At 39.9% G+C, this 19,184-nt stretch overlaps 1 long non-coding RNA gene across 1 annotated transcript; it reads left to right on the top strand.

Moving 5' to 3' along the window:
- Nucleotides 1–354: 354 nt before the first annotated feature.
- Nucleotides 355–18,861, top strand: LOC120108747. Its single transcript, XR_005509979.1, has 12 exons — nt 355–789; nt 1,313–1,460; nt 10,411–10,609; nt 10,770–10,826; nt 13,187–13,377; nt 14,804–14,928; nt 15,111–15,167; nt 16,214–16,331; nt 16,497–16,630; nt 17,380–17,436; nt 17,618–18,404; nt 18,502–18,861. It is a non-coding gene; the product is annotated as an uncharacterized LOC120108747 (long non-coding RNA).
- Nucleotides 18,862–19,184: the final 323 nt, after the last annotated feature.

Below are 19,184 nucleotides of genomic sequence, written 5' to 3'. Positions count from 1 at the left end.
GGAGAGGGAGGGCCTAAACCTCCTCCAAAGTGATGCCGGAGTGAGTTTTAGTCTCCGGGGACCTCCCTTACCCCGATCCGACCACGGCGGAGGAGGAGAACCACCGTGACCGAGAAGGAGGCGCGAGAGACCCAGGTACGATCCTCCTTTTTTTTTTCCCCTCTTTTTCTTTCTTTATTTTCTTTTATTTTCTTTTTCTCCTCCTCCCTCTGTGGTGGCGCCACCACCTCCTCCGTTTTTCTTTCCAGAGTTTTCCCGCCTCTTCGCCTCCATCCTCTCTCTCTCTCGCTCCCCCCTTCCTTCGTCTCCACCGGAAGCCCTAGCCCCTTTCTTTCTTCTTCTTTCACCTCCGGCCGAGCCCTTCTCCCCTCCTTCCTCTCTCTCTCTGCTTCCCCCCTCCCACCTCCTCTTCTCCCTCTCGCCGTGCCACCGTGGGGCGAGCCTCCTCCGGGAGATGCTCCCACCTCGGAGCGGCAGAAGGGAAAGGGTAGGGGGCCCTGGACCTCCTCCGAAGTGGTGCCGGAGGAGTCAAACGGGTCCCCGAGGTGGGGCCGAGCCCCTGGGAGCTCCCCTGAGGAGGCGGACGCTTCCTCGGCCTGCAGCCGCTCCGGCGACTGCGGCCGAGGGGTGCCCTTCTCCAGGGTGGGAGCAGTGGGAGAGGGCGGGCCTAAACCTCCTCCCAAGTGATGCCGGAGTGAGTTTTAGTCTCCGGGGACCTCCCTTACCCCGATCCGACCACGGCGGAGGAGGAGAACCACCGTGACCGAGAAGGAGGCGCGAGAGACCCAGGTACGATCCTCCTTTTTTTTCCCCTCTTTTTCTTTCTTTATTTTCTTTTATTTTCTTTTATTTTCTTTTTCTCCTCCTCCCTCTGTGGTGGCGCCACCACCTCCTCCGTTTTTCTTTCCAGAGTTTTCCCGCCTCTTCGCCTCCATCCTCTCTCTCTCTCTCTCTCTCTCGCCCCCCTTCCTTCGTCTCCACCGGAAGCCCTAGCCCCTTTCTTTCTTCTTCTTTCACCTCCGGCCGAGCCCTTCTCCCCTCCTTCCTCTCTCTCTTTGCTTCCCCCCTCCCACCTCCTCTTCTCCCTCTCGCCGTGCCACCGTGGGGCGAGCCTCCTCCGGGAGATGCTCCCACCTCGGAGCGGGAGAAGGGAAAGGGTAGGGGGCCCTGGACCTCCTCCGAAGTGGTGCCGGAGGAATCGAACGGGGTCCCCGAGGTGGGGCCGAGCCCCTGGGAGCTCCCCTGAGGAGGCGGACGCTTCCTCGGCCTGCAGCCGCTCCGGCGACTGCGGCCGAGGGGTGCCCTTCTCCAGGGTGGGAGCAGTGGGAGAGGGAGGGCCTAAACCTCCTCCAAAGTGATGCCGGAGTGAGTTTTAGTCTCCGGGGACCTCCCTTACCCCGATCCGACCACGGCGGAGGAGGAGAACCACCGTGACCGAGAAGGAGGCGCGAGAGACCCAGGTACGATCCTCCTTTTTTTTTCCCCTCTTTTTCTTTCTTTATTTTCTTTTATTTTCTTTTTCTCCTCCTCCCTCTGGTGGCGCCACCACCTCCTCCGTTTTTCTTTCCAGAGTTTTCCCGCCTCTTCGCCTCCATCCTCTCTCTCTCTCTCTCTCCCCCCCCCCCCTCCTTCGTCTCCACCGGAAGCCCTAGCCCCTCTGTGGTGGCTTTAAATTCTGTCTTTTGAGTTTTCACATGCTTCTTTTTTCTAGAAGCCAACTATGTTTTTTTTCTCTTGATCAAGTCACCATGTATTTAGTTTCCCATTCATACTTACTAAGTATTCCTCCCGCTTTTCAAGAGAGGGAGGCACCTATTTTATGGCATCTTAGTTTTTATATTCTTATAATTAAGTAAGCTCTGTGATAACTGAATTATGTCGCCAATAGTTATATAAATTCTGCATTTTTCTACACTTGTTATTGGCATGCTATCCATGTGATTTTGTGTTGATTATGGTGGGATATAGAATCACCGTTCCTGTAATTTATGCATTACACAGTAAGTCATGGATCTCCTCTCCATTATGTTTAAGTGCACTTAGTTTTGAGAGTTCCTTGAATTTCAGCCTCCCTCTTCATCTTCGCCTTCTCTGCTTTCTAATTGCTGGGCTTTTTGTTTTCAAGATTCTTTTTTAAGGGTTTCTTGAATTTTTGAGAGATTTTAAAATAGATTTAGGTGGAGAGTCAAGGAAGTGGGGAACTTGGTTCAGCCTCCCTCTCTCCCTTTTCTTCAGTATATCTTCAACAGTTTTGAACTTGGTTGCGATTGACTAATTAATTTAATTTGTTTTTTTCATTTTTATTTCTACTCTCATTTAATTTGGGATGCTCTGGTCTTTTGCTGACATTTACATCCTTGTTTTCTGTACATCATGATAGTGACACCACTACTTTTGCCCCCATTTTTAATTAGTCATGCCTTTCATGGTAGATGCTGTTTCTAGGTCTCTGTTGGTCTAAAGTCTAAACTGTGGATGAAATAGTCTGCTGGATGATCGCACTTCATGTCATTGTATCAGGCATTGATAAATAATTAATTTTCAATCCAACAATATTTTTTGGGTATGGTAATGTGCATTTTGTTGTTTTAATTCGTTGTTCAGTAAGCATTATTTAGTTGATCTCACCTAAGTTTAATCTTCACGTGATGCTACAGGCCTTAAAGCATTTATGTCATAACTTATATTAATTGTAGTTGGGTTCTAAAGTATCTCTGTTCCTTTTTTATTCTTATCATATCCACAACTGAAGTGACATAACAAAATCCTGACCATAAATAGATGGGCTCTTTTACATGGACTACCGGTTTATTTGTGAATCTTATTATACTATTATTTTTCTGCAATTCTTTTAGGTCTCTTGTTATTAAGTTAATTGAAATGCCTGCTTCACTATTGGATAACTTTTTCTCCCATTTGTTGCGTTTGAATCTTGACAAATTAATTTAAGTTGTTTTTTCATTTTTTTTTCTGCCCTCAGTTAATTTGGATGCTCTGGTCTTTTGCTGACATTTACATCCTTGTTTTCTGTACATCATGATAGGGACACCACTACTTTTGCTCCCATTTTTATGTGCTGTGTATGTTGCTTAATCTTTTATTTGACAAAATTGTTTGGTTCTCTTAGCACAACTTTCAAATAGTATCATTTGCCGTTGCCATGAGACAAGGACATGATCTTCTGAAAATGCATTTGCATAATCTCAGAACTATTAGACTAATCCCTATACAACTGGGAGAGCAGCATTGCTTATGTTTCTTCTATTTGGCTTTTCTTCTTCTTCATTGTTTCGCAAACTGGGAGAGCGGCATTGCTTTTGTGTTCTATACAAAGAGGCTGGATGATTCTTGGATGAGGGTTTTGCTACATTTTGAGAGGAAAGTAACTATTCTCTTGACGGTGAGGCAATCTTGGATGGTCTGCTGCTGTTGTTCTGCAAGCAACCGTTTGCAGCTGTTTTGATTTATTAGTTGCAGATCAATTGGTGAATCTAAGCCTCTCCCTCCATCTTCCCCTTCTCTGCTTTCAAATTGCTGGGAGTTTTGTTTTTCAATATTCTTTTTGAGAGATTTTAATTTAGATTTTAATGTAGATTTAGGTGGAGAGTGTAGGAACTAGGGAGATCTTGGTAAAAGTCTCCTCTCCCTCTCTCCCTTTTCTTCAGTATATCTTCAAAAGTTTTGAACTTGGTTCTCTCTGGACTTGAATGATGGAGAGATAATATTTTGATCGCTGTTTGTTCAATCTGGATTTGGTATTCTTGGTTGTTGGTGATATTCTGTCTAATTTGGTTTTGGAGGTTATGTTTATATTGCTTCGATGTGCAATCTCTCCCTCTTTTCAATTGTTAATGTTATAGCATGTGAAATGATCTCTGACATGCTAAATCCATAGGAAATCCTAAATCATTGAGCTTAAATGGTTGCTATATAGGATTTCTTCGGAGGCTTATTTCGCTAAATGCTAAGACTAGTTCGATGGTTCTTCATGTAAAGAGTTTGGATTATTTTATTGCTTCTATTTCTCTCATCCTGCTTGGTTGTTGTAGATAATTTGTGCTGGTTGTTGTTTTGGTTGGCTGCCATTGCATGCTCCATTTGATGACATGTGAATGATGTTAATCAAATTTTGAGCAAACTTCTTTTAGGTCCGTTAGTCTTGGTGATGCAATTGGTTGTCCACCTGCTTTAATTTGTTGTCGCAAGCACCACATTTGTGGAATGCCTGAACATCAATTTAAAGTCGGCATTATGTGGTTCTGTATGCTGTTTTTGCCACTGTGACTGAGACACACATAAAACTTTAGTGTTTTCATGGATGTATTATAGTAATTTCTGTGCTTTTGTCGCCTCTTCCTGTCATGATATGATCAAGCCTTTCAAGGTGGATAATGTTTGTTGGTCACTGTTGGTCTAAACTCTTAAGCTGTGGATGAAATAGTTTGGTGCTGGCGGTTATGTCGTCTTCGGTAGCGGTAGAGCGAGCAGCTTTTGAATGTCTGCTGTTTCGCAGACATCCGAGCAGCGGCCATGGTTAGAAGGGGGGAGGAGAAGAAGACATTGTGGGATCTTTTTCCTAGGTCGGCTTCTAGTTCTCTTTCTCAAGATTTGCTGGTATTCTATTTCTTCTCCTCCTACTTGTTCTTGGTCTCCCGGGTGGATAATGGTCGCGATGTTGTGCTTCTTGTTATCTTTTTCTCTTTGTTTATGTGCCTTCTCTTTTGCTTTTTTATTCTTCTTTGTTTCCCAAATTGGGAGAGCGGCGCTGCTTTTGGGTTCTTTACAAGGAGGCTATGATGATTCTTGCTCGAGGGTTTCGCTACAATTGAGAGGAAAGCAGTTATTCTCTTGACGGCAAGGCAATCTTGCAGGCAACTATTTGCAGCCATTTTGATTTATTAGTTGCAGATCAATCGGTGAATCAGAGCCCCCCTCTCCATCTTCCCCTTCCCTGCTTTCAAATTGCTGGGATTTTTGTTTTCAATATTCTTTTTACGGTTGTGTTTCCGAGAGATTTTAAAGTAGATTTAGGTGGAGAGTGTAGGAAGTGGGGAGATCTTGGTCAAAGTCTCTCTCCCTCTCTCCCTTTTCTTCAGTATATCTTCAAAAGTTTTGAACTTGGTTCAGATATTTTATTTTGTCAACTTTGCTTTAAGTTCTCTCTGGACTTGAATAATAGTGAGATAATATTTTGATCGGTGTTTGTTCAATCTAGATTTGGTATTCTTGGTTGTTGGTGGGACTCCATCTAATTTGGTTCTGGAGGTTATGTTCTATATTGTTTCGATGTGCTTTCTCTCCCTTTTTTCAATTGTTGACGTTCTGGCATGTGAAATGATCTCTGACATTCTAAATCCATGGGAAATTCTAAACCATTGAGCTTAAAAGGTTGCTATATAGGATTTCTTTGGATGCTTATTTCGTTAAATGCTATGACTAGTTCTCTAGTTCTGCATAGAAAGAGTTTGGATATTTTATTGCTTCTATATCTTTCGTCCTGCTTGGTTGTTGTACATAAATTTCTGCTGGTGGTTGTTTCGGTTGGCTGCCATTGCTTGCTCCGTTTGATGACACGTAATTGATGGTCATCAAATTTTGAGCAAACTTTTTTTGGGTCCGGTAGTCTTGGTGATGCAATTGGTTGTCCACCTGCTTTAATATGTTGTTGCACGCACCACATTTGTGGAATGCCCGAACATCTATTTAATGTTGGCATTATGTGGTTCTGTATGCTGTTTTTTGCCGCTGTGACTGAGGCACATATAACTTTAGTATTTTCATGGATGGATTATGGTAATTTCTTTGCGTTTGTTACCTCTTGCTGTCAACTTTGAATGATATGATCAACCCTTTTTTGGTAGATGCTGTCTGTAGGTCCCTGTTGGTCTAAACTGTGGATGAAATGGTCTGCTAGTTGATTGCACTCTCTGCCATTGTATTTGTCTTTGATAAATAGTTAATTTTCGGATCAACAAATTTTTTTTTTGGGGCTATGATAATGTGCATTTTGTTGTTTTAATTCATTTTTTCGATAAGCATTATTCATTTGATCTCACCTAAGTTCAATCTTCACGTGATGCTACAGGCCTTAAAGCATTCACGTCATAAGTTATATTAATTGCAGTTGTGTTCAAAGTATTTCCGTTCCCTTTTTTATTTTTATCATATCCACAACTGAAGTGACATATGTCACGCCCCGGACCCGGATCCGTGACATGGCCGTGCTATTGCCGACTACCGCCCACAATAGCACGAAGCCTCATACATGGGTAATAGGGTAGTCAGACTTGTCAAACTGTCATATATTTAAAATATTTGCTGTGTATCATATAAGGTAGTACAGGTATTTCTTCTTCCATCTCTGTGCCAGAGTCTTTTTTCCTCTGTTTTACTGTTGAAACAGAGGGGAGAAACATTCCACAGAGGAACTTTCCCTCTTTTTATTTTGTTTAAACCCATTTAAGTAAATCAGGTCATACCTTGCTCCGGGTGGGCTACAGCCGAGCAGTACACCCTTCAAGAAATCCCTCCTTCCTCTCCTAGGGCTTCAGAGGTTCAGCTCCATCAACCTTCGGCTCTAGGGTTCGGCTTCTCTGGTACAGTACTCGAGAGGGCTAAGGAATAAGAGGGTATAGTAACTCCTAAGTTAAGAAACTGAGAGTTTAAATAAACTCTGCTTAGGAGGTGACCGTTGGAGAGGCGGCACCCTCTCCTTCCTCCTTGCTCCGGAAGCCTACAGATGCCCTTTCCCTCAGGCCAGCTGGGCTTGTCCTTTCAACCTGGGTGAGGTGGCAGACTCCCATTTTGCATGGATGAGGGCCCAACAGCTGGTCTTCCCCCCTATTGGCCAGCGGGGGCCCGTCACTTCAGTCCTCAGGCGTGAGGTGAGGGTTGCCATCCATGGGCCCAATACGGCCCCTATAACGACCGAGCCCAAATACCCTTAAACTGGGCCTCAGAAGTATTGGGCCCAGTTAGTATCAGGCCCGGATGTTACATTCTTTCCCTCTTAAATAAATTTCATCCTCGAAATTAATCATACCTCTATTCTTAGGTATGCAGTGTAATTCTCTAGAAAAACTAACTGAAATAAAGAAATGTGCATGGCCAGAATCAAACAAAATCCATGGGAAATCCTAAACCATTGAGCTTAAAAGGTTGCTATATAGAATTTCTTTGGAGGCTTATTTCGTCAGATGCTAAGACTATTTATCTGGTTCTTCATATAAAGAGTTTGGATTATTTTATTGCTTCTATATCTCTCATCTTGCTTGGTTGTTGTACATAGATTTGTGCTGGTTGTTGTCTTAGTTCGCTACCATTGCTTGCTCCATTTGATGACATGTGAACGATGATCATCAAATTTTGAGCAAACTTTTTTTTGGTTCCATTAGCCTTGGTGATTCAATTGGTTCTGGAGGTTATGTTCTATATTGTTTCATTGTGCTCTCTCTCCCTCTTTTCAATTGTTGACGTTCTGGCATGTGAAATGATCTCTGACATTCTAAATCCACGGGAAATTCAAAACCATTGAGCTTAAAAGGTTGCTATATAGGATTTCTTCGGATGCTTATTTCGTTAAATGCTAGGACTAGTTCTCTAGTTCTTCATAGAAAGAGTTTGGATTATTTTATTGCTTCTATATCTCTCGTCCTTCTTGGTTGTTGTACATGAATTTATGCTGGTGGTTGTTTCGGTTGGCTGCCATTGCTTGCTCCGTTTGGTGGCACGTAATTGATGGTCATCAAATTTTGAGCAAACTTTTTTTGGGTCCGGTAGTCTTGGCGATGCAATTGGTTGTCCACCTGCTTTAATATGTTGTTGCACGCACCACGTTTGTGGAATGCCCGAACATCTATTTAATGTAGGCATTTTGTGGTTTTGTATGCTGTTTTTTGCCGCTGTGATTGAGACACTTAACTTTAGTATTTTCATGGATGGATTATGGTAATTTCTTTGCATTTGTTACCTCTTGCTGTCAACTTTGAATGGCATGATCAACCCTTTTTTGGTAGATGCTGTCTGTAGGTCCTTGTTGGTCTAAACTGTAGATGAAATGGTCTGCTAGTTGATTGCACTCCCCGTCATTGTATCCGTCTTTGATAAATAGTTAATTTTCGGACTAACAAATTTTTTTTTTGGGCTATGATAATGTGCATTTTGTTGTTTTAATTCAATGTTCGATAAGCATTATTCATTTGATCTCACCTAAGTTCAATCTTCACGTGATGCTACAGGCCTTAAAGCATTCACGTCATAAGTTATATTAATTGCAGGTGTGTTCAAAGTATTTCTGCTCCCTTTTTTATTTTTATCATATCCACAACTGAAGTGACATATGTCACGCCCCGGACACGATCCGCGACACGGCCGTGCTATTGCCGACTACCGCCCACAATAGCACGAGCAGTACAACCTTCAAGAAATCCCTCCTTCCTCTCCTAGGGCTTCAGAGGTTCAGCTCCTTCAACCTTCGGCTCTAGGGTTCGGCTTCTCTGGTACGGTACTCTAGAGGGCTAAGGAATAAGAGGGTATATTAACTCCTAAGTTAAGAAACTGAGAGTTTAAATAAACTTTGCTTAGGAGGTGACCCCTGGAGAGGTGGCACCCTCTCCTTCCTCCTTGCTTTCGAAGCCTACAGCTGCCCTTTCCCTCTGGCCCGCTGGGCTTGTCCTTTCAACCTGGGTGAGAGGTGGCAGACTCCCATTTTGCATGGATGAGGGCCCAACAGCTGGCCTTCCCCCCACTGGCCAGCTGGGGCCCGTCACTTCAATCCTCAGGCGTGAGGCGAGGGTTGCCATCATGGGCCCAATACGGCCCCATTAACGACCTGGCGCAAATACCCTTAAACTGGGCCTCAAAAGTATTGAGCCTAGTTACTATCGGGCCCGGACATTTATTCTTTCCCTCTTAAATAAATTTCATCCTCGAAATTAATCATGCCTCGATTTTTTAGGTTTGCAGTGTAATTCTCTAGAAAAACTGACTGAAATAAAGAAATGTGAATAGCCAGAATCAAACAAAATCCATGGTAAATCCTAAACCATTGAGCTTAAAAGGTTGCTATATAGAATTTCTTTGGAGGCTTATTTCGTCAGATGCTAAGACTATTTCTCTGGTTCTTCATATAAAGAGTTTGGATTATTTTATTGCTTCTATATCTCTCATCTTGCTTGGTTGTTGTACATAGATTTGTGCTGGTTGTTGTCTCAGTTCGCTGCCATTGCTTGCACCATTTGATGACATGTGAACGATGGTCATTAAATTCTGAGCAAACTTTTTTTGGTTCCGTTAGACTTGGTGATTCAATTGGTTGTCCACCTACTTTAATTTGTTGTTGCTCGCACCACGTTTGTAGAATGCCCCAACATCTATTTGATGTTGGCATTATGGGGTTATGTATGCTATTTTTTGCCTTTGTGACTGAGACACATATAACTTTAGTGTTTTCATGGATCGATTATAGTAAGTTCTATGCTTTTGTTGCCTCTTGCTGTGAACTTTGAATGATATGATCAAGCCTTTCATGGTGGATGCTGTTTGTAGGTCATTGTTGGTCTAGACTATGGATGAAATAGTTTGGTCATCTCATGGTCATCTCATCTTATAGGGGCTAGATTCGTGATTTTCTGTGGAAATTGTCGATAAATCCTAACCATTGATGTCTCTTTAGCAAGCATATCTGATTGGTGGAACAACATGCTCAGGTCGAAAAACTGTCCGATTGCAGTATTTCTTGAAGTTTGTAAGTATATTTTGATTTATTTGCCAACAATTTGTCACAGTATTACTTTTATTGCTTAAGGCTGTGATTTCTTGAATCAGATTAACTTTTTGGTCTGTTACTGATGTTCAACAAGCATCAATAGTGCTGGACACCAATTTTTAGACTGGTATACTAGATTAAATTATCCATTTGTTGCTGACCTGTTCTGACCAGATCTTGATTTGAAAGCATTGGTAGGTTGTGAGTTGAGAGGGAACCCTCTTGAGTAATATTCGGATTTGCAGTAAACCTTATTTATTTGTTGCAGTAGACCTGTTTATCTAATGCTGGAGATTATGTGAACTTGTCATGTAAGACATAAGGTTCAAAATGGTATTTATAATGGTTCCAAGAATTAGGAGCATGGGCGGGCATACAATGTGACGGATAATCGCCTTCTCAAAGAGCTGGTTCTTTTATGTTGGTAAACAAGGCTCAACCTTCCACCTCTTCTTTCTCCTAGCTTTCTACTTGAGAGAGGAGGTGAGCATCTATAGTGATTTCTCAGTTACCCTTCAAGCATTGTTCCTTCTCCTTTTCTTCTTCGCTTTATTGTGTATGGATGTATTTATGTATGAATATTCATGCAACAAGGGGTGACTTCTAAAATTGTTCTTCTCTTCTTTGCATGCCATCTTCTCTAGCAATAGGCGAGACATATATGGAAGGTCTACTACATTGCTGGCACCCGATCTGCATTCATTGTAAGTTGGAGAGGTCATCACCAGAGGAGAAGAGGTGCAGGGATCTTCTCCTCTTTTTTGCGTGCATGTATATTAATGAGATGATGGGCAAGTTGTGAAATTACTCCTCTTCTTTGCGTGTCAACTTCTCTAGCAATAGGTGAGGAACTTCTGGAAGTGGTGAATTTGAGCCTCTTCTTCCTTTTCCCTTTTTGCCTTTCAATTTCTTGTTTTTTGAAGATTATATTTTTGTAGCACTTTTTTAATTACATAACTATAATTAAATTTTTTTTGATGTAATTTTTCGGTTGTTCCTGAAGAATTCATTGGATTTGGAGGCTGATGATAGTTTCAAGATAAAGATGGTATCGATAAAGGTTCGATTTTGACTTCGAGAACCCAAATTCTCAAAGTTTCTATTTTGCTTGTCAAAAGTCAGGAGTTGTTTGCTCAATACTCGAATGTGTCACATTTTTACATTTTCTCCTTGACAAAATCCCGACCATAAATACATGGGCTCTTTTACATGAACTACCACCAGTTTATGTGTGAATCTTATTGTTCTTTTTTTTTCTGCAATTCTTTTACGTCTCTTGTTATAAAGTTATCTGAAATGCCTGCTTCACCATTGGATAACTTTTTCTCCCATTTGTTGTGATTGGCTAATTAAGTTAATATGTTTTTTCATTTTTATTTCTGCTCTCATTTAATTTGGGAAGCTGTGGTGTTTTTCTAACATTTACATCCTTGTTTTCTATAAATCATGACAGTGACACCTCTACTTTTGCTCCCATTTTTATGTGCTGTGTATGTTGCTTAATATTTTATTTGACAAATGTGGTTGGTTCTCTTAGTACACTTTCAAATAGTATCATAGGCAGTTCCCATGAGATAATGACATGATCTTCTGAAAATGCATTTGCATAATATCAGAACCGAACTATTAGACTAATCCCTGTATAGCTCCTATGCCTTTTTATATTAGATCAAGTTCAGAACCAGAAGAATTTCTCTTTGTTTTGTCTGCTGGCCATCAGTTATGGTTATATCCTTGTGACATACTGTGTGGTAATTCCAATCCTTCAATCATTTAATCATTTTTTGTTAACCTTGTTCGTTACATTGATCTGCATGACTTTCCGTTGGCTTGGAAAACATTTCTGCATGTTGTTCTGGATACTTTACCATTTCTTTTTCAACCTCTCTTTCTCTTTAATTTTCATGATTTCATGCCTGAGCGTGTTTGTTAATGTATTACGTGCGGGCGGGGCTTGGTGCAATGGTAAGGTTGCTCCATTTGACCTGTGCATCATGTATTCGAAACACCTCAGATGCTAAGTGGCAGAAACCTTGGGGATGCCTTTTTTTGTTTTCTTGAATGTATTATGTATCATAAAGGTAAGGCTTGTGATATGTCGGGATGATTATATTCTATTAAGTTGTGAATGATTGTTTTATGATTATTATTTTTTAGGATGTAGTCTTATCTTCTAAAGTTCAAATGGACCAACAATTAGCATATCTGGTTGACTCGGTGATTTATTTTTCGAACTGAGGTTGGCTCGTTACAAAGCCAAATATTGTGTATTCTAGGTAAATTGTCTGTTTTGATTTCTTAGGACTCACTTCTCGTAGGCTAAACATGATTCCTTTTTTGGCTTCCAAAAAGGCTCCATTTATTTTTATACAAGAATTGACTTGTGTCTGGCCTGTAGTGGATATAGCTTTGTGTTCTTTATTATTGGAAGCCATTCTTTTCTTTTTCTTTTTTCTAACATTTTTTAATATTTTTTTCTTTTTTTAATAAAAAACGTTGTCTTCTTGCACCTTCCATGCTAGACCTAATGATTTCTATTGAACACAGATAATTCCTTGACCTGTACGTGGTTTGACGGCCATACTCTTTCTGGTTCCCTTTAGATGAGATGAAGTTTCTTGATTCCACCTAGTTTGAGACTAAGTTTGTTTAATTTATTTACATAAATAGTACACTTGTATTGCGTTCAGATGATAATGTACTTGCTTGAGTTTCTATTGTCCGCCGGCCTTTGTAGTTTAGGTAATTATGGATAGCCACTCTCTTTGCCAGCTATCCCTTTTTAACCACAACTTTTATGTTGATTATACACTTTGCATTCCACTTTATTCATGGTAAATCTACTTCATCAGTTTTTGTGGCTCGGACCTTCAAACTGCATCATCCTAGAATTTTACCAAACTCATAAAAACTGTTCAAGTATATTCGTGTCTGCTGTTGTCTTACTTATCTATTTATCTTCCGAGCTATTGCTGACCCTATGCAGCAGCTAAAGTCCGAACCTTTTGGGTGATGATGACATCTTTACTCCTTTCTTTGATAGCCTTTAAACGAGATATTACAGCTCCTAGTCATCTTATCTTATAGGGGCTTGATTCGTGATTTCCTGTGGAAGCTGTCCTCGATAAATCCTAACCATTGATGTCTCTTTAGCAAGCATATCCGATTGGTGGAACAGCGTGCTCAGGTCGAAAAATTTTCTGATCGCATTATTTCTTGAAGTATATAAGTATATTTTGATTTATTTGCCAACAATTTGTCATAGTATTACTTTTATTGCTTTAGGCTGTGATTTCTTGAATCAAATTAGCTTTTTGGTCTATTATTGACGTTCAACAAGCATCAATAGTCTTGGACACCAATTTTTGGACTGGTGTACTAGATTAAATTATCCATGTGTTGCTGACCTATTCTGGCCAGATCTTGATTTGAAAGCATTGGTAGCTTGCGGGTTGGGAGGGAACCCTCTTGGTTCACGTATCCAAAAGCTCCAAAAAAATTTGGAACCGGTACGGGCCGATACGGTTAGCCGGTTCGGGCCGGTACGGGTTTTTAACACCGAACCAGACCGTTCGGAGCCAGTATCGGTTCGGTACGGGCTGAACTGGCCGGTACAGCATTCCTTGCTTTTTTGTTTGTATGGATGCATTTTTGCAGGAATATTGATGCAACAAGGGTTGACTTCTAAATTTGTTCTCTTCTTTGCATGCCACCTTCTCTGGCAATAGGCGAGGCATTTTTGGAAGGTCTACTACACTGCTGACAACCAATCTGCATTCATTGTAAGTTGGAGAGGTCATCACCCAAGGAGAGGAGGAGCGGGGATCTTCTCCTCTTTTTTGTGTGTATGTATGTATATTGATGAGATGATGGGCGACTTGTAAAATTGCTCTTTTCTTCTTTGCGTGTCAGCTTCTCTAGCAATTGGCGGGGAACATCTGGAAGTGGCGAATTTGAGCCTCTTTTTCCTTTTCCCATTTTGCCTTCTAATTTCTTGTTTTTTGAAGATTATATTTTTTTAAGGCTTCTTTAATTACAAAACTGTAATCAAATTTCTTCTGATGTGTTTTTTCTGCTGTTCCTGAAGAATTCATATGATTTCGAGGCTGATGATAGTTTCGAGATAAAGATGGTATCAATAAAGGTACGATTTTGACTTCGAGAACCGACATTCTCAAAGTTCGTGTTTTGCTTGTCAGAAATCAGGAGTTGTTTGCTCAATACTAAAATGTGTCGCATATTTACATTTTCTCCTTCACAAAATCCAGACCATAAATAGATGGGCTTTTTTACATGAACTACCCGTTTGTGTGAATCCTATTGTGCTATTTTTTTCTGCAGTTCTTTTATGTCTCTTGTTATTAAGTTAGCTGAAATGCCTGCTTCACCATTGGATAACTTTTCTCCTCATTGTTGCGGTTGGCTAATTAATTTAATTTGTTTTTTCATTTTTATTTCTGCTCTCATTTAATTTGGGATGCTCTCGTGTTTTTCTGACATTTACATCTTTGTTTTCCGATCGCAGTATTTCTTGAAGTATGTAAGTATATTTTGATTTATTTGCCAACAATTTGTCATAGTATTACTTTTATTGCTTTAGGCTGTGATTTCTTGAATCAAATTAGCTTTTTGGTCTATTATTGACGTTCAACAAGCATCAATAGTCTTGGACACCAATTTTTAGACTGGTATACTAGATTAAATTATCCATGTGTTGCTGACCTGTTCTGGCCAGATCTTGATTTGAAAGCATTGGTAGCTTGCAGGTTGGGAGGGAACCCTCTTGGTTTACGTATCCAAAAGCTCCAAAAGAATTTGGAACCGGTACGGGCCGATACGGTTAGCCGGTTCGGGCCAGTACGGGTTTTTAACACCGAACCAGACCTTTCCAAGCCAGTATAGGTTCGGTACGGGCTGAACCGGCCGGTACAACATTCTTTGCTTTTTTGTTTGTATGGATGCATTTATGCATGAATATTGATGCAACAAGGGGTGACTTCTAAATTTGTTCTCTTCTTTGCTTGCCATCTTCTCTAGCAATAGGTGAGGCATTTTCGGAAGGTCTACTACATTGCTGGCAACCAATCTGCATTCATTGTAAGTTGGAGAGGTCATCACCCGAGGAGAAGAGGAGCGGGGATCTTCTCCTCTTTTTTGTGTATGTATGTATCTTGATGAGATGATGGGTGACTTGTAAAATTGCTCTTCTCTTCTTTGCGTGTCAGCTTCTCTAGCAACAGGCGGGGAACTTCTGGAAGTGGCGAATTTGAGCCTCTTCTTCCTTTTCCCATTTTGCCTTTTTTAAATTTTCCTTTCTGATGTGTTTTTTCTGTTGTTCCTGAAGAATTTGTAGGATTTGGAGGCCGATGATAGTTTCGAAATAAAGATGGTATCAATAAAGGTACGATTTTGACTTCGAGAATCCACATTCTCAAAGTTCGTATTTTGCTTGTCAGAAATCTGGAGTTGTTTGCTCAATACTAGAATGTGTCGCATATTTACATTTTCTCCTTCACAAAATCCCGACCATAAATAGATGGGCTCTTTTACATGAACTACCAGTTTGTGTGAATCTTATTGTGCTATATTTTTCTGCAATTCTTTTATGTCTCTTGTTATTAAGTTAGCTGAAATGCCTGCTTCACCATTGGATAACTTTTCTCCTAATTGTTGCGATTGGCTGATTAATTTAATTTGTTTTTTCATTTTTATTTCTGCTCTCATTTAATTTGGGATGCTCTGGTGTTTTTCTGACATTTACATCCTTGTTTTCTATACATCATGACAGTGACACCTCTACTTTTGTTTTGGTTTTTATGTGCTGTGTATGTTGCTTAATCTTTTATTTGACAAAAGTGATGGGTTCTTTTAGTACAACTTTCAAATCATATCATATGCAGTTGCCATGAGATAATGACATGATCTTCTGAAAATGCTTTTACATAATCTTAGAACTATTAGACTAATCCCTGTATAGCTCCTATCCCTTTTTATATTAGATCAAGTTTCGAATCGGAAGAATTTCTCATTGTTTTGTCTGCTGGCCATCAGTTATGGTTATATCCTTGTGACATACCGTGTGGTAATTCCAGTCCTTTAATCTTTTTTTATTAACCTTGTTGGTTACAATGAATCTGCATGACTTTCCATTTGCTTGGAAACTTTAATTTTCATGTTTTCATGCCTGAGTTTGTATTGTAATTTTAGTATGTTTGTTAATGTATTTTATGTGGGCGGGGCTTGGTGCAGTGGTAAGGTTGCTCCATATTGACCTGTGCATATTATGTGTTCGAACCACCTCTCGAGATCCTGTGGGGCAAAAACCTTGGGACGCCTTTTTTTTTCTTTTGAATGTATTATGTCTAATAAGGGTGAGATTTGTGATATCTTGTAATGATTATATTCTATTAAGTCGTGAATGATTGTTTTATCCTTATCATTTTGTAGGGTGTAGCCATATCTGCTGAAGTTCAAATGGACCAACAATAAGCATATGTTGGTTGACTCTGATTTATTTTTGGATCTGAGATTGACTTGTTACAAAGCCAAATATCGTGTATTCTAGGTAAATTTTCTGTTTTGATTTCTTAGTACTCACTTCTCAGCTATTGTTGGACCCTATGCTGCAGCAAAAGTCCGAACTTTTTGGGTGAAGATGACAGCATCTTTACTCATTCCTGTGTTATCCTTCAAATGAACTATTTCTACTCCTGGTCATCTCATTTTATAGGGGCTAGATTCGTGATTTTTTGTGGAAGCTGTCCTTGATAAATCCTAACCATTGATGTCTCTTAAGCAAGCATATCTAATTGGTGGAACAACATGCAAAGGTCGAAAAACTGTCCGATCGCAGTATTTCTTTAAGTACGTAAGTATATTTTGATTTATTTCCCAACAATTTGCCTTACTATTACCTTTATTGCTTATGGCTGTGCTTTCTTCAATCAGATTGGCTTTTTGATCTGTTCTTGATGTTCAACAAGCATCAGTACAGCTAGTCATATTTTAGATTGGTATACTAGATTAAGTGATTCATGTGTTGCTGACCGGTTCTGACCATATCTTGATTTGAAAGTACTGGTAGGTTGTGAGCTGGGAGGGAACCCTCTTGAGTCATATTCAGATTTGCGGTAAACCTTATTTATTTATTGCAGTAGATCTGATTATCTAATGCTCGAGATTTTGTGAGCTTGTCATGCAAGACATAAGCTTCAAAATGGCTTTTATAATGGTTCCATGCTTTAGATGGAGCACGGGCAGGCATACAATGTGACGGATAATCGCCTTCTCAAAGAGTTGGTTCTTGTATGTTGGTAAAAAAGGCTCAGCCTTCCACCTCTCCTGCCCGCTAGCTTTCTTCTGCTCTTTTTTGTGTATGTATGTATATTGATGAGAAGATGGGTGACTTGTAAAATTGCAGTTTTCTTCTTTGCGTGGCAGCTTCTCTAGCAATAGGCGAGGAACTTCTGGAAGTGGTGAATTTGAGCCTCTTCTTCCTCTTCCCTTTTTTCCTTTTAATTTCTTGTTTTTTGAAGATTATGTTTTTTTGACTTCTTTAATTACATAACTGTAATTATATTTCTTTTGATGTGTTTTTTCTTCTGTTCCTGAAGAATTCATAGGATTTGGAGGCTGATGAAAGTTTTGGGATAAGGATGCTATAAAAAAAGGTACGATTTTGACTTCGAGAACCCAAATCCTCAAAGTTTGTATTTTGCTTGTCAAAAATCAGGTGTTGTTTGCTCAATAACAGGCTGTCACATTTTTACATGTTTCAAATCTGCTCGCATTCCAACCTCATTTTTTCAGTTTTCCTGACTCTTCTTTTTTATTTCACTTATTCTTTCCCAGGTAATTTTTGGTCTTGCATGGATTCTGTCATCCTTCATTATTCTCTATTTTCCATCTTTTCTTCAAGTAATAGTGTGAAAAAAGACGAAGTGGCTTGCTTAGAGGCCAACTAGTGCTGGCGATAACTTTAAGTTCCATTTTTGCGCTTCATTTATGTAGGAGTTGCAGAAGCCGAGGTAGAAATTTCTCTAGAGTTGGTATTAACTAGGGTAATCTCTTTGGACTTTCCCATGATGATGTCCTTAGTCTTGGTAACAGTTATCCAATCAATCAATTATTTATTCTGGTCCTTTGTCTACTTTTATTTTTCCTGATCTTGCTACTTATCTCTGTATATCTGGTGGTAATTTGATTCACTTGTAAACTTTTATGCTTCAGAGGCCTGGATCATACTCTATTGCTATGTGGTGGTCTATCGGTTGCTGCTGCAGGAATTTCTATACAATAGTTTGAATTTGATTTTCCACTACAACTGTTCATGAAATACTCTTTCCTTATAAACTTATTACTATTGTTTGACTACTAGAATTATTCCGAATTTGTTATTTATAAGATTCACTTCTATTTATTTGCCCCTTTTTCTTCATAGCTATTTATTTGCCCCTTTTTCTTCCTAGCTATTTCGTAGTATTATTTGCTAATCAAATTGGAAAGGGCGGAAATAAAATATAAAAATTTTATGCTTTGCAAGTTGGAAGGTCCATTGTTCTGCAGGCTACTGCTGCAGCCTATTGGAGACTGGACAAGATTTTTGGATCGCTAAATGCCTTTCCTCCTACTCAACTCTGTATACCATTTCTTTTCCTACTCTTTTGTTGGTTGATTTGTTCATTAAATATTGCACTTTATTCTTTTATTGACAGCTTTTGAATTTATATGTTAAGGCCATTTTCTCCAGAAGGTTGTGATGATTCTTGGACCCGGGTTTTGCTATGAAAGGAAAGCGGCTATTTTCTTGATGACGAGGCAATCTTGGATTTGGCATTCTTGGCTGTTTGTGGGACTCCGTTTAATTTGGTTCTGGTGGTTATGTTCTATATTGTTTCGATGTGCTCTCTCTCCCTCTTTTCAATTGTTAATGTTCTGGCTTGTGAAATGATCTCTGACATGCTAAATTCATGGGAAATCCTAAACCATTAAGCTTAAAAGGTTGCTATTTAGGATTTCTCCGGAGGCTTATTTCGTTAAATGCTAAGACTAGTTCTCTGGTTCTTCATATAAAGAGTTTGGATTATTTTATTGCTTCTATATCTCTCATCCTACTTGGTTGTTGTGCATAAATTTGTGCTGGTTGTTGTTTCGGTTGGCTGCCATTGCTTGCTCCATTTGATGACATGTGAATGATGGTCATCAAGTTCTGGGCAAACTTTTTTTGGGTCTGTTAGTCTTGGTGATGCAATTGGTTGTCCACCCGCTTTAATTTGTTGTTGCCCGCACCACGTTTGTGGAATGCCCCCGCATCTATTTAATGTTGGCATTATGTGGTTCTGTATGCTGTTTTTTGCCACTGTGACTGAGACACATATAACTTTAGTGTTTTCGTGGATGTATTATAGTAATTTCTGCG

This window comes from Phoenix dactylifera, unplaced genomic scaffold (genome assembly GCF_009389715.1).
Source record: "Phoenix dactylifera cultivar Barhee BC4 unplaced genomic scaffold, palm_55x_up_171113_PBpolish2nd_filt_p 001526F, whole genome shotgun sequence".
In the NCBI taxonomy this organism is placed as follows: Eukaryota; Viridiplantae; Streptophyta; class Magnoliopsida; order Arecales; family Arecaceae; genus Phoenix; species Phoenix dactylifera.
The sequence above is the reverse complement of the archived record's forward strand: the minus strand, read 5'-3'. Positions and strand labels throughout refer to the sequence as shown.